A 12,995-nucleotide genomic window follows, 5' to 3' on the forward strand; every position below is an offset into this window, starting at 1 on the left:
CACCATGCACAGCTTCAGTCTGCAGTAAATAATAAATAAATTATTATGAGGCTGGGGGAAATGTTTATGTGCTTCTAGTAGTGCAGCAAATAAGACAATATGTGTCTGCCAACATTTGATATACAGGGGAGGCAGGCAGGCAGCCAGCACACACACACACACACACACACAAAGATAGACACACAATTATAGAAATATATAGCGCGCGTAAGCGCGGCATCATAACGCCTCTCCGCGACAACGCGATGCGTAAGGACGCTACCTAATCTCGTACGCGTCATAACGCTGCGATATTTCGCTTGTTTGTGGTGACTTTCCTACGAGAGTACTTTGCGGGATTTACATTTGCTGCTTCAAATTATTTCTAGAAATGCCATCCATTGAGCCAGAAGTGTGGTTATTTTTGTTCATTTTGGCATTTTATTTGTATTGGGAGGAGGAAAAGAAGAAGAGAGCTGCAAGTCGCAAATTTTGGGTGCATCCTCTTACAGCACTGCATGTACCTAAAGGTAACTTTTCTGTGCTGTATCATGAGTTGAGAAGACACCCTGAAAAATTTTCCAATTATTTACGTATGTCTATTGCAACGTATGATGCACTTCTCCATTTGGTAGGCCCTTGCGTGACGCATAATGATACAATAATGCGCCGTGCTGTATCAGCAGAAGAGAGACTATGTATCACAATAAGGTAATGTTGTGTAGTATGTTTATCTGCCATTATTTAACTGTTTAGAACAATGTTACACAATCATCCTCCTTTTCAATACGGTTTGTCATGTATAATACATATTACATATTTGCTAATTTCATTGTGGGTTTTTTTTGTTTTTTGGTTTATTTGTACATGCAACCTAAATTTATAAATTTCTTTTTATAGATATCTAGCAACTGGACAAAGTTTTTCTGCCTTGTACTACCAGTTCCTTGTTGGCCGATCTACTATCAGCTGCATTGTGCGAGAGACCTGCACGGTGATATGGGAACAACTCCAGCCAAATGTTATGCCACAACCAACAGAGAAATCATGGCTACATATTGCAGAGGAATACTATGGCAAAACCAACTTTCCAAACTGTTTAGGAGCACTAGATGGGAAACATGTTCGCATGATTATGCCACCAAACAGTGGTTCTAAATATTGGAACTATAAGAAATTTTTTTCACTTGTGCTTCTTGCAGTAGTGGATGCAAACTATTGTTTTACAATCATAGATGTTGGAGCATATGGTAGTAGTGGAGATGCAAATGCATTTAAGAATTCTATTTTTTATAAAAAATTAAATGCAGGAAGACTGCAGCTTCCACAACCCAGACCTCTGCCTAGGACAGATGGTCCACCTCTGCCTTTTGTTTTTATAGGCGATGAGGCATTTGGGCTTTCTGAGCATTTAATGAGGCCTTACCCTTCAAACCAACGATCCATAGAGAAAAGGGTTTTCAATTACAGACTCTCTCGTGCCAGGAGAATGGTTGAATGCACATTTGGAATTATGTCCAACAAATGGCGAGTCTTCCATTCACCTATCCATCTGGAACCAGATTTTGTGGAAATAATCATTAAAGCATGTTGTGCATTACATAATTTTGTACGGGTGCGTGACGGCTACCAGTTTGAGGATACACTAAGTGATTTAATGCAGGATGTACCTTGGCCCACAGTTAGAGGACCTTCTCATGGTATTCAAGTGCGAGACAAGTTTAGCAATTATTTTATGTCTCCAGATGGAGCCATTCCTTGGCAGCTGTCTAGGATATAAACCTTCATCTTCTGTTAGTTTGCTTTTGATTCTAATTTGTTTAGGCTTCAAATATTTCATCATGTTACTTTTTTGATTGAAAGAAAAAGAAATTTTTTGGTTTGCAGAATTATTAAAGCATGAATGTTTGACAGTTTCATTATTACATGTTGTAAATAAAAAACTAAAAAGTGTTATTTGTTGTAAAACTTTTCAATGCAGTGTGTTATAGGGTCTATTGAATTAAAAATAAATTGCTGTATGCTGTACATAGAAGTACTCAAATGTACAAATGAAATGTAGGATACATTTTTATTATTTAGTAATAGATGTAGCTTTTGGACACCTACGCAGTTCCTACTTGAAAATTACATATAAATGAAGGATTTATTACAATGGTAAAAGGGAATACAACAGGCCCTTATTAGAAATATTACACATGATATAATGTAACAATTGCACACAATTATTACATCATACAAAGACCTGTAGTTGTTTTGCCTGAGGGGGTGGAACAAATACCTCCCTTTGTAAAATGAAATGAGAATGGTAGGAAGAGACAAGCAATACATTTTCAAACTTTGAAAAATTAAACACAGTGTTCAACTAGCAAAGATTAGCTATTGCATAACATAGTACATATTAACTGGGAAGTAAATGAGAATTTTCTCATTCATGCATAAAAAGGCCATATTGCAGTACCTTCATGTATTTGAGTGTGTTATTTGAGGTGAGAGTACATTTACTTTGTGCTGAAACAAAATAATCAAGCTGAAATGTAGGAAAAAAAATAATTTAATTACAACAATCACACATTTATGTGTGCATAGACATTTTGCACTACCCTTTAGGTATTGGAGTGTGTTATTTGACCTCACACACTAATTTAACTGTACACAGAAAGAAAAACTGCAAATATTTGGGAGGATATTTAATTAAGCTGTAAAACATAAACTACAGTTCCGTAAACTGGCTTGGCCCAACTGAATGACTACTCTGAGTATCATATTGGCTCCAAGACTGAGTGTGGGAGGTTGATGGCATGGTATAAGGATTATACCAAATGTTTGCTGGAGAAACTGATGGTACTGGATTTTGGTGTGTGGGGATAGGTGGAGCTGGTTGGTTTAGTGTTAAAGAAAGCCTATTGACTAGCTGCCAAATTTCCATCTTTACCCTGATTTTGTTCTGTTCGGAAAACATTTTGAGAGAGGGCAAAAGAGACTTCAAAAATGAGAGGTCAGGATCTTCCTCTGTACTATCCTTTGTTGCTTCCTGTCTATCACTTAAAGTCGTTACCAGCTTCCCCAGAATATCCCTAACATCATCAGGGAATGCTCTAGAAATTTTTCGCTTTCTGTGTGGACCCTCCGGTCTGGTGGCAAGGGAGGACGGCTGGTTAGATGATGTTGGTGGTGTTGATGCTACAGAGGAGGAGAAGTTGAAGCATTCAGAGGGACCATCCATTACATCAATGTCACTTTCGGGGTGCTGAACAGCTTCTAAATTTGTTGATGTCCTTAATAAATACAAAACCAAATATGTGGCAAATTCACTAGAACACAAATACAACACCTCTGTAAGACATAGTCTGACACACTGTACATATTTAGAAATATGTTTTGCAAAAATTGTAAGTTAAATGTAATAATATGTTTTCCAACAGTATAAGTAAATATATTAATTGCAAAAAGATATGTTAAAATTTACATATGCTTTATTCTTACAAGTGTTAAAATATATGTCATAAATAACTCAATAATAGATAAATTTGTTTTTACAACATACCTACTTTGCCTAGGCCTGTAATAACTATGCCTTTGTGTTTCAAACATCTTTTGATACATATACATCATCAGCATTACCAAGTTTAAAGATGAAAGCACACAGGCCAGTATCTTGGGGTGTGGATACATGCAGGCATAACATACACCGCTATGCTTAAACTTTGTAGTTGTGTCTATTCCAACATGAATTTGGTAGTAGTGCACTCACACAGAGGCATTATGTAAAAAACACATTGAGCGTTAACATTACTTAGGACATATTGGGCCCGATTCACTAAAGTCCGAAATAAGGAGTGCTATTTATAGCATGCATTAAAAATCTTATCACTTCTTATTTTTTGCTCGATTCACTAAAAGGACACTTGTCATAATTAAGAAGCGATGTTCTTGGCGTTATTTATCTTGCGACGACATATTTTCAAGCAACGTGCTGCGTAATATGTTGTGCGCTGCGTAATATATTGCTTGAAAATATGTCGTCACAAGATAAATAACGCCAAGAACATCGCTTCTTAATTATGACAAGTGTCCTTTTAGTGAATCGAGCGAAAAATAAGAAGTGATAAGATTTTTAATGCATGCTATAAATAGCACTCCTTATTTCGGACTTTAGTGAATCGGGCCCATTATTGCATATCTACAAACACATATATCAATATTGAAGTAGGTATTTTAGTGAAATGAATGTAAGTTCTCCAATGTTGCCATTTTAGATATGTAAATACTTACGGGCGAGCATCTATTGTGGGCAAGAGAAAGGTAAGTTGTTAAAAAAAATGATACTTTTTTCTCTTCGAAGGAGAGGCACCACTGCGTTCCTCTTTTTTACGGAGTACCACTTCTCTCCTAAATGCATCTCTGACATGTTTCCATCGACACATGATGTCTTTCACTAAATACATAAACATTAACTTTAACACTAACAAAGACTATTTATCATGAATATAAAAATATATAGATTATGTGACATGGTCATCATTACCTCTGAGGTAGATGATTATTGTTATCATTCATTTATCCGTATCAACAATATAGAGTTGTTTTTTGCTATGCATATAATATTAGGTTTATTAGAGTTTGCAATGTAATCAAGAGTCTTATGGGAGATATGGGTGTGAGATATATAAAACTTTTTGTAGTAGCCTTAGAGCAAATATGCATACATAGAAAAATAGAAAGCCTTAGAATTGCATACAATATTACCTTTTGAATCTCTCTCTTGCTGTTCAACTTCTTCCCAGTTGGTCACTAAATTGGATGCAATTTCCTCCCACAAATTTTTTCTACTAATTTTATCCTTGTACCTACTACACTGAGGGTTCCAAACCCCAGGTCGTTCCTCAACCAATATAATCATCCGCTCAGTGTCAAATACAAACCGGGATGTCATGTTGGCAACAAAACGAGCAGCGAAATAGGAAAACCTCGCGTCGGCACTATTACGCACATGCGTATTTACCGCGTCATCCCGAAGTGCCGCGCCACCCTCGCGATACTACGGCGCCAAATAGTAAAAACGTCGCATATTTCCGCTAGGTCTGGCAGCTGCCTCTGCGTTTACATAGGAATAGCTTGCTTTGCAAGTACTGGCGTATTTCGGCCTACGGTTGAAAAATCGGTGCTGAGGCGTTTTCTAGCGTATTTCCGCATTGTGTGGTTCGCGTCTTTTCAAGCTCTTTCTATGGATGATGATATCAGGCGTTTTTCAGCCGCCGAGAGAATTAGAAAATATGCAGCGTAAAAACGCCACGTGTGGCATCAGCCTTAGGTCTAACCAGAAGTGCAATTAGCAGAAAGTATAGGATAAAGGTATAAGTTCTAAGTGCATTTAAAGGGATATGTGCAGGTAGAGCTATGGGTACTTATTACAGACGATTCATTGGTGAGCATATATACAGATTACAGATTACTAGTAACCATGCTTATGAATTTACAATGGATGAACCCTATATACAAGTATTATTAACTGTAGTCAGGAATTTGCAGATAGATATGAACATAATGTACAGGATATTATGTAAGCTTAGTATACAGATGCAAGTAACTATAATTATAAGTCTACAGTGGATGAACAATATATACAAGTTGCTGTTATCTATAGCTAGGAATTTGCAAATAGATATGAACATAATGTACAGGTTGCTAATTTCTACAGACAGGAATTTACAAGTGAACATGTACAGATAGATATGAACATAGTGTACATGAATTTACAAGTAGACATGTGCGAATATATACTCATTCAGAAGTTTTACAAATGTATTGTACATGGATATTTGTATTTTCAAACAGATATGTACATTGTGTTGCAATCCATATTAAGTGTAAGTGTAAGTGTAAGTAGTGTAATGGTAAGAGTATAGGGTTGTGAGGGGTAGACAGGTGTCAGTGGGGGGCAGAGTTCAATAAGGAGACAGCTCTAGGAAAGAAGCTGTTCCTCAGTCTGCTGGTTCTTGACCTGAGACACCTGAAGCGCCGTCCAGAAGGCAGGAGAGAAAACAGTTTGTGTGCGGGGTGAGAGTAATCCTTAAGAATACTGCGTGCTCGATGCACACAGTGTTTCTTTGGAATGTCCTCAATGGCTGGAAGTGGAGTCCCTATAATAAGAGGGTCTGCATGTTAAAATTAAAAAAAAAAAAAAAACAACCTGCAATACCCCACATCTTGTTTTATACCAAGGTGCATGTCTCCACACTTTAAAAAGGGATATATATATATGCTTAAACAGCAGCACTCCAACAGGTCCTTGATAAAGAGTGGAGTGGCTTTTGAAATGCTGGGTAAACTATTATGCTTCCCTAAATATGCAATAAATGCTTCTTAAAGTACCTGTTGGGAATGATGTTGCTTAGGAAACTTCAAAACTCGAATGCTGAGCCAAGTTTATTTTGGTTTTAGATGAATGTAAAACATCATGCTTAGATGGTATGTATACTTGTTTCTAATTGGTGCTGCAGAAAGAAGTGTGGTTGTCAGCTACTGGAGGCTGCAATTGGGAAAAGATGTTTTTTCTTTTAAAAGTGATCCCTACGGCAAAATTGTTGGTTTCTGCCAGAAACTCTAAACATACTATGTTATGCATTTACAACCTGTTTGAGCAGGGAAATAAGTATAGTAAGGATAACCTAGGGATGTATGTGTCCCAACCTATTTGTAATGACCGTGCCATTTAAAGGGGTTGTTTATCCAACAGGCATAGTTAGTCTTTTTGAATTAGCTTTGAAGCATAATGTAGTCAAGTTTTGGTTTCATAAAAACCAGTATTGCCAAACAGAGCCTTTTATAGGCTGCCAGTAGACATAGAGGCTACCAAATAGCCAATCACAGCCCTTATTTGGCATCTACAGGAACTTTTTAAATGTTTGTGTTGCTCCCCAACTCTTTTTACATTTAAATGTGGCTCACAGGTCAAAAAGGTTGGGGACCCCAGATGTAGACTGATATTCTGATCGAATTTGAGATTTGTATTCATATTTTTGTGTGGTTTTAGAATTATTTAGCTTTTGCTCAGCAGCTTTCCAGATTGGATTTTCAGCAGTTATCCGGTTGCTAGGGTCCAGTTTAACATAGAAACCAAACTGGGTTGAATGAGAGGCAAAGATGAACAGAAGAGGGCCTAAATAGAAAAATCAACACCTTACTATATATTAGGGGTGTACCAAATCCAGGATTTGATTCGGGATCCAGCCAAGATTCTGCTTTGTTCAGCAGGATTTATCCAAATCCATGCCTCTGGCCTAAGCGAATCCTTAAAATCTTGTGACTTTTTGTTACATAAACACAGAAGTTTTTTAACCACATATGGTTCTCTTCAACCTAATGTACTAATTTGCAAATTAGGATTCTACCGAATCTTTCGCAAAAATTGGGTGCATCCCTACTATATATATAGAAAGAGAAAGACAGATGATAGATAGATAGATAGATAGAAGGCCAATTTAAAAATTGATAAGAATAGTACATTCTACAACATACAAGTTAACTGAAAGGAAATGGTTTTAAGCATAATTTCAATTGAAAGCAGTATTTCTTTGTGTGTTCTACCTATTAAAACAGAGTAGCAGAAGTCACATGTTAATTAGCTGGCTTCTGTAGCATTGCTTCAGGAGACAGAACCAGAAGTGCAAAATATAAACAGCCAGGCAGATACTGCTTTCAGCAGTAATTACCTTTACAAACAACTTTAAAAGAATTGATAATTTTCAGTTCATATATATAGGACAGCTGTTTAAAATTACAAGTGTTGCATGAATGTTAAGCTTATCACAGGCTTGCATCTCTTTTTCTTCCTAGACAGTAGACAAAGGGAAGAGCCTTCCCAGGTCCTATAAAACCCCCATGGGGAAGACTATGCTGGGCTATATAATCTCTTTCCTCTCTATTGCAATCTAACTATACAAAATAAATTCGACTTTGGAATACTAAGCACTCCATATCTACAGAAGCATTCTCATACCGCCATATGTAATAAAAGGCACAGGTACAGTAACAAATAAGGTGTCCAATAATGCTACCTGCTGACTGGTTGTTATGGTAGCTCCCTTTGCGCATGCTATGGGACCAGCAAAGAACAGAGACAAATAATGCTTTTGTTAGCAAATACAATTGTGACTTTGCTGAAGCTTACATAGATAAGTCAGTATTATCCCTTTGTTTGTCTATGTTTCAGAGGTTAAAAGCCAAAGGGGAAGATCAAACTAAAATTTTGCTATGCTATATCTTTATTATACTGTAGTACTTGAATGTTACACAGGGTTTAACATCATCCCAGCCCCAGAATCCTGTACTGCAATCTGTTTTTTAAAAGAGCAAATCTTTTTAGCTTAAAAGTAGAGATTTTAGGCGTCATAATTCTATTATCCTAAGATTAGAAACATAAAGTCTCAATTCTTTGTAAAATTATATAGTATTATAATGACTACACCAAAATTTCAAGCCAGACTTTTTATTTCAATTACAATCTGATGCTCTACAGATGTTCCATGATCTAGAAATTCCTTGACATGATGGCCCTGCCAGCCGTGTGTCTCCTATTTGCTGCTGCTGCTAAGGGCCTTCCAAATTGCCCACTGGCTGCTGCTCTGTGTCTTCTGATTCTTTCTCAGCTGGCTCCAAATGAAGAGTAAAAAACAGTCCCGCACAACAGGTTTTATCAGTGTCTATTCAGAGGTTATGTCCATGGTCATGGCTCAGTGGCTTACTGAGATAGAATAGGCATTGGTATAGCCAATAGTATTTGGTAGCCAGTGTTAAAGCAGCTGTAATAGATGTTGATGAAGCTGAGGAAACAGGTAGTTATACAATTTTAACAGCATTTGTGTTGTGGTAAAGTATAACAAGTGGTAATACACCCATATAAAGCAAGTGTTGGTGTAGACTGATAGAGTGGGTGGTAAGTTGATCATGTTGATGGCCAGATTAATTAGATGGTAGCACAGCAAATGGGGTGGCAAAGACTTACCTTAAAAATGCCAACTGTCAGAACAATGGCTTTTACCACCTGGTCTCTGGTTTGCTATTTGCAACCTTACATATCTCTGCATGTTCCATTTGATCTATATCTACCTGCCTGAACATACCACCACCTACAAATATGAATTTTGATCTAAAAATAACCAGGATATATAAATAAACCACTGCAAATATTTAGATATTTATAGATCTTAGATTTTTAAATAATTTGCTATCTGTGGTGGTAAGGCCAATGATGGTAGAGCCAGGAGGACCAGGCAAAGTCTGATGAAATAGGCAGTGATTTTGCTAGATGGAACAGGTAGGTGGGGATTACAAAGACAGGCTTGTGTAGGTGTTGGTTGATATGTGGCGAGCAGGTGGACAACACATACAGCAGTAATGGCAGATTAAATGGTTGTATTAGTTGATAATCCAATGGATGACTTACAGATACCAGGTAGAAATGTTAAAGACATGACCTGATAAACAAGATGACACAGGATGACAATAGTTAAGCCACAGCTGCACAAAATTGCTCACTCCTGCTAGCTGGGATTCAGATATGTAAAGCATTCGAGAATGCAGTCATCTGAATCCAAAGCGGTGTTGCAATTCAGGAATGGCAGGTCGGCATTTTTTAATTCATAGTGAAAAGCAAAAGTAAATTGTCAGTGCAGTTGTTGCTATCTGGAACAAATTGCAGGCAGAAACTTCCCATCAGCTTCCCATCAATACTTCCTTGGGAATCCCATGCCTCTATTTACCAATTGATCAGATGTTTGTTCTGTTCTATTTGTGGTATCCATAGTTTGGCAATGTATAACTTTCCATAAAGTAATATATGTGTGCCCTAAGAACAAATGTGTCATTAAAGCTCTGCAATCACCCTTTTACATTTCTTGAGGGCCCCTGACTGCAGTACACCACATGCATGCCTAATGCTAATCCTGCTATTTTACACCTATATATTAATGGTGCATCCTGATATATAAATGTATTTTAATAGCTTATTCTACTACTGCATTCATGTGTATATCAGTTTCTGAGCCTACTTGTCTTATACTAATATATAATATATAACAGTGCTGAGGAAGAGCTTATAAAATCCGAACAGAAAGGAATAGTCCATTCCACAATTATTAACTTACAGCTCCAAATTGAATTAGTGGTGAAATTCTCTGTCTTTCGATGTCTTCCCAATGGATGCTATATATTTTCATTCATCCCAAGACGTTTGTGTGGTCGTTTCTTCAAAAGCTAAGAAACAAAAGAAGAGTTGTTTACCTAGCATACAAGCATACAACAAACAAACTGTCCTATGATTTGGTCTGGTCAGGGCAGATCAGAAGCATGGAGCCAACAGATTAACTGCTCAAACCCACCTTCTGCAGGAGATCTTGCAATGTTGTGCTCATCCCCTCAGGAAACACCGGCTTCTCAGTGAGGATGGAACTTCTCACATCCTGTTGGTGGTAGTCGTCATGAAAAGGGGATTTTCCTGTGGCCATTTCGCTCACTATTATCCCTAATGACCACAAGTCTACTGCTGCGTTGAACTCCTTGTTACCTAGCAGCTGATATAGAAAAGAAAATTCAATCCAAGAAAATACTAGTGATTATTGATAGTGATAAAAAAGATGAAAGATAGAAAGACATTTTGGAAAATTACAGCAAATTTTAGTGTCAGCAAATTGTCATGTTTGGCAACATATACAAGGACCTTACTGTCTTGGCCACCAGGAGAGGTTTATTAAGGAATGAGAATGACACAGGTACAAGGGAAGATAAAGGACAATAATTGTATTAGATTCAGGCAGGACAGGCACAATGAGGAATGCTGGTAACAAACAAGACAAGGTTGGCACTGATAGCAGGCAGGGCAGGCAAGAGAAGCACAATCAATACAGATAAAGTCCAAGGCAAATTAACAAGAGGGTTAAGAAGAGATTAACTTCAGGTAAAGGCCAGGGCAGACTGGGTTCAGGTTACATGGTCAGGAAACAGAACAAAGCCAAACACTAGGACACCAGTAGCTACAGCCCTCTCAGGAGCAAGATAACAGGGACCTACATTGTACAGTCAAGTGATGTATTAAGTACTGTTTCTGCCATGAGAGAAGAAAAGCAATTTTTTGTCTTTTAACAGGAAATCTGTCTCGTTTAGTGTGGAGAGTACAATTATGCTGTCTATACCAACAAATTTACCCCCTCATAAATGCAGAGTGAGAAATGCCACCAGTTGTTATTTTCAGGGCTCCCTTTAGGTGTTGCGATAGCTCACTTGCACCCAATGAATTGTATGCCAGTTGTTTGAAACTAAGGATGTCAAAAATGAATGCAACGTGTGGCTGATTTATACAATATTTGCTACTTTGTGGGCACATGAAATTAAATGAATACTTGTTGTCCACTGTTTTAATCAAGAAGAATCTATGTTTTTTTTCTTAAGCTAAGCAAAGAGATTGAATTATCTATCTTTTAAGAACCAAACACGGAGCAACATTATGGGCCCATTTATCAAAGTACGATTGCGTCCGAATAAAAAAAACGTACTTTTCTAAATTTTCGTACTGTGCATATTTTTTGCGACTTGTTAATTTGCGCTACTTTTTCATACTCTGCGACAATTTGTACGACAGAATCGTGTTTCGGATTCATTCAAGCTTCGGTATCATGACTTTCCTTGGGCCAGGTTGGAGCTGCAGAGTGCCATTGAGCCCTATGGGAGACTTTCCTTGGGCCAGGTTGGAGCTGCAGAGTGCCATTGAGCCCTATGGGAGACTTTCCTTGGGCCAGGTTGGAGCTGCAGAGTGCCATTGAGCCCTATGGGAGACTTTCCTTGGGCCAGGTTGGAGCTGCAGAGTACCATTGAGTCCTATGGGAGGCTTCCAAAATCATGCACAGAAGGATCAAAGTCAGAAAGGTTTTCCCGCCATTTCCGATCGTTCAGATATGAAAATTTTGTGACTTTTGGATCACCAATACGATATTATCGTAACTAATACGATTTTTTCGTAAGCATTTTCGTGACATTTCCGATCATCAGAAATTATGATATCTAATCCGAATTTTACCCATTTCGGGATTCGTACTTGTACTTTAATGAATTAGCTCAAGAGTATTTTGTGTTTAAAACATTAAACAGTATGTTAAGCACAATGTCTGTTTATTTAACTCATGCTATACAAAGAGTATACTGGTCCTTTAAATGGCATGTACCATATGCTGTATAAATATACAGTGGCTTGCAAAAGTATTCGGCCCCCTTGAACTTTTCCACATTTTGTCACATTACAGCCACAAACATGAATCAATTTTATTGGAATTCCACGTGAAAGACCAATACAAAGTGGTGTACACGTGAGAAGTGGAACGAAAACCATACATGATTCCAAACATTTTTTACAAATAAATAACTGCAAAGTGGGGTGTGCGTAATTATTCAGCCCCCTGAGTCAATACTTTGTAGAACCACCTTTTGCTGCAATTACAGCTGCCAGGCTTTTAGGGTATGTCTCTGCCAGCTTTGCACATCTACAGACTGAAATCCTTGCCCATTCTTCTTTGCAAAACAGCTCCAGCTCAGTCAGATTAGATGGACAGCGTTTGTGAACAGCAGTTTTCAGATCTTGCCACAGATTCTCGATTGGATTTAGATCTGGACTTTGACTGGGCCATTCTAACACATGGATATGTTTTGTTTTAAACCATTCCATTGTTGCCCTGGCTTTATGTTTAGGGTCGTTGTCCTGCTGGAAGGTGAACCTCCGCCCCAGTTTCAAGTCTTTTGCAGACTCCAAGAGGTTTTCTTCCAAGATTGCCCTGTATTTGGCTCTATCCATCTTCCCATCAACTCTGACCAGCTTCCCTGTCCCTGCTGAAGAGAAGCACCCCCAGAGCATGATGCTGCCACCACCATATGTGACAGTGGGGATGGTGTGTTCAGAGTGATGTGCAGTGTTAGTTTTCCGCCACACATAGCGTTTTGCATCTTGGCCAAAAAGTTTCATTTTGGTC

The sequence above is a fragment of the Xenopus tropicalis genome, chromosome 1 (assembly GCF_000004195.4).
Source record: "Xenopus tropicalis strain Nigerian chromosome 1, UCB_Xtro_10.0, whole genome shotgun sequence".
In the NCBI taxonomy this organism is placed as follows: domain Eukaryota; kingdom Metazoa; phylum Chordata; class Amphibia; order Anura; family Pipidae; genus Xenopus; species Xenopus tropicalis.